This window comes from Amphimedon queenslandica, unplaced genomic scaffold, assembly GCF_000090795.2.
Source record: "Amphimedon queenslandica unplaced genomic scaffold, v1.1 AMPQUscaffold_13016, whole genome shotgun sequence".
Lineage (NCBI taxonomy): Eukaryota > Metazoa > Porifera > Demospongiae > Haplosclerida > Niphatidae > Amphimedon > Amphimedon queenslandica.
This window is the reverse complement of record NW_003546748.1, coordinates 51206-54485: the sequence shown is the minus strand read 5'-3', so window position 1 is coordinate 54485 and position 3280 is coordinate 51206.

Genomic DNA, 3280 nt, shown 5'->3' with positions numbered 1-3280 from the left:
TTTCTTAGGCTAGAAAGACAAATTTCACTACCCCCCATAAGGTACCTTTTGTCAATTATGGTCACAAATGATTTCCTTTTCTGCTAAATTTCTAGTTCTGCTGATTGTAAAATGTTTTATGAGTGTTTATATGTACTAATAACTACTATGTAACTTATTAAATGATATTATGCTTTTGCTAATGTAAGTGCACCGGGGAATAATTAGGTGTGTTTATATGACAAAACAACATTAATTTAATTTATTTTGTCTGTTATTCATTAGGCCACTCTAATAAGATTCATAGTTTCTCTTACAGAGGTGGGGTAGATTTAGGGTGGGCTTGTTTATTCTAATTAAATTTATAATAGTGATATGCAGGAAAAGGGTATTATGGTAAACACATTAAAATGGTAAACACAGGTCGTCAGTTTATTATTTTTATGTAATTTGGGATATAGGTTATGTTGTACGTATTATTACGTGTAGTTGAGGGGTGTTTTTTGTAACTTAATGACGGACGATAGTGTTGTATATATTTTATAGTTATCTTTATGATATATAGGAAGCACAACCATGTTTATTGTTTACAGTACAACTATCATTATGTTTGCCAAAAGGTAGATGTATGCCATAACTGTCATTGATTGTGCTGTAACTGCATGGCACTTATCATCCTGTCACGTACACACACATGCACTTATGTGAGTGTATTTTTTGTTTTCCAAGAAAAGTGCTCAAAAATTTAAATTTGTGCAAGCTAGTTTTGTGTTTTGTGCATACTGTATGCATAAAATGGCATTAGAATGGATTTAGTTAAGGAAAATTAACTCACCATGAAAATTAGGCATATACTGTACCCTTGCCTATAAGCCTACACTATTATGCTTGACTAATTTCATAGTAATAGCTATTATGCTTGTAAGGTTAACTATGTGGAATAGCTCCAATGCTCCATAAAAAATTTAGTCATTGTAATAATAATTATGTACATGTGAGGGAGGGACCTGTTTCCGTAGTGTGTAATCTATGTCATAATAATAATCCCCCTAAGACTCCTTGTTATCTCCCAAAAGGGCACACACTGATTGAATAGGAAGAATAGATGGTGCATAGAGAGGTTAAAACAACTTATGATTGTCATACTTAAAACTTATTATTGAGTATGCTAATTTCTTAATCACTTGTACATTTAGTGCTGACACAAATATTTCATGCTATTTAAAACTATTTTGTATACTGGTAATCTATTCTAAATTCTACATCAGAAATGATAGGAATTGATTTAAACTATGGACTAGAATTAATAATTTATCTGGCTCAATGTCTACAAAGGCGTTCAGTATCTATTTTGGGGCCTTTTTGGCCATTAATTCCATGCATTTATTTATTAATGGGTAATTTTATATCATTGCCAAGTGTTTGTTCATGATGTTGTAATACTGTATACTGAAGTAATGCACCTTTTATGTATATGTACAGTTGTTTTGACAATGCTGACTTTACTTCTCTTCACAATAACCTATTGTTTGTCTAACAATGTATTGGAGGAAGTCATAACAGTAATTCCTTGTAAGGTAAATCTCCTGCCTCTAAGGCTGGGCTAGTTTTGATTATCCAGGCTTGACCTGTCAGCCCAACATCCACTAGCAACTTTACTGAAAGCAACAGCAACTATGTTGCCTGAAATAGAATCTATTTCAGGCAACAAAGTTATAGGTAAAGAAGTGTGATTTTTATGCCTTGCATTTTAAATTTAACTTTATGTAACCTTTGAAGTAACGTTATCTCTGAGTCAGCACTCACATGATAGTAAATATGTAGTGTAATAGTACATTATGATGCACTATGTTAATGACATAAGGTAATCTTTTTACTGTTTTTCTTTCTATATAAGTTGTCTTTTCATAACATTCCACATTAGTACATTAGTTAGGGAAAGTACATATAATATAGCCTCTCTCTTTGAAAAGGTACTATTCAACTTTGTTGAAAGCAACTTTGTGGTTACTTTGATATGCTGTCAACTCTGTTGCCTAAAATAGAACTCAGTTCTATTTCAGGCAACAGAGTTGCCCTATAATCAAAGTAACCTCTAAGTTGCTTTCAACAAAGTTGAATAGTGGATGGTGGGCATTAAGCCCAACATCCACTAGGCAACTTTGTTGAAATCAACAGAAATTTTGTTGCCAAAAGTAGAACACTGTTCTACTTTTGGCAACAAAGTTGACATACACAAAGTAACCACAAAGTTGCTTTCAAAAAAGTTGCCATAGTGGATGTTGGGCTTTATGGCAACTCTGTTGCCTGAAATAGAATTCAGGCAACAGAGCTGACAGCACATCAAAGTAACCACAAAGTTGCTTTCAACAAAGTTGAATAGTGGATGGTGGGCTTTTACTCTAGCTATGTTCCCTCATAGTTAACATAATGTTCATAGCTAGTTGTTAATTCATTTTTGGTGTTAGTTGAACACATACATTGTTATGACAATGGTCATGGAATGTGTGTTATTTAATGCTACAAGTCAGCAAATTCTGTATTAGATTTCTGATTTAATTTATTGTCTAAAGCCCTAAATCATTACTAAATTTGATCATTTGATTTTGTTTGTCCTTTGGGACTATTATCTAATGTGTGAGTCTGGGTTGTGGTTGTCAGTTAGTCTGTTACTCTGGGTGGGGTTACATTACTTGTGATGCATGAACAGCTCATGTCATGTGCATTGCTCATGCTTTGGTGTGTCATTGTAATTGTTCCTCTTAATCTCTTATTTGGAATAATTACGATGTTCCCTTACTATATTGTGTAACTAATTCATGTTTCTTTATCCTGTTAAAAATACAAAAGTTTATTTATCCAAATTAGGTCATTTTACAATATTTCAGTTCTTATCTGTAATGAGGTTGATATAAGATAATGAAGCATGACCTTTTCTTTTGACCTTTTTCCTTTACTGTGTGTCTGAAATTTTATACATTACTATTATTATTGAAGTACAGTAATATACTTTTGACAAAATGTGGTATTAGTCAGGGCAGGCCCTGGCTGACTAATGTGGTCTTAAGGGAATGCATACTTGAAGCCACATGGGAGACAAAAATTATGTGAAGCCTGACTCTAATGATTACACAGCAAGAGATCATGAGAAGTGGTAGTCAGGCGGGCCTATGGCAAGCCAAATGTTTCAAAATTATATCCCTACCTTATGACGTCGTGTTGACGTGATTTACGTCGACACGACATAAAAACGTCGTAACAACGTGTTTAATATGTCGTAACAACATGTTTTATGTCAACC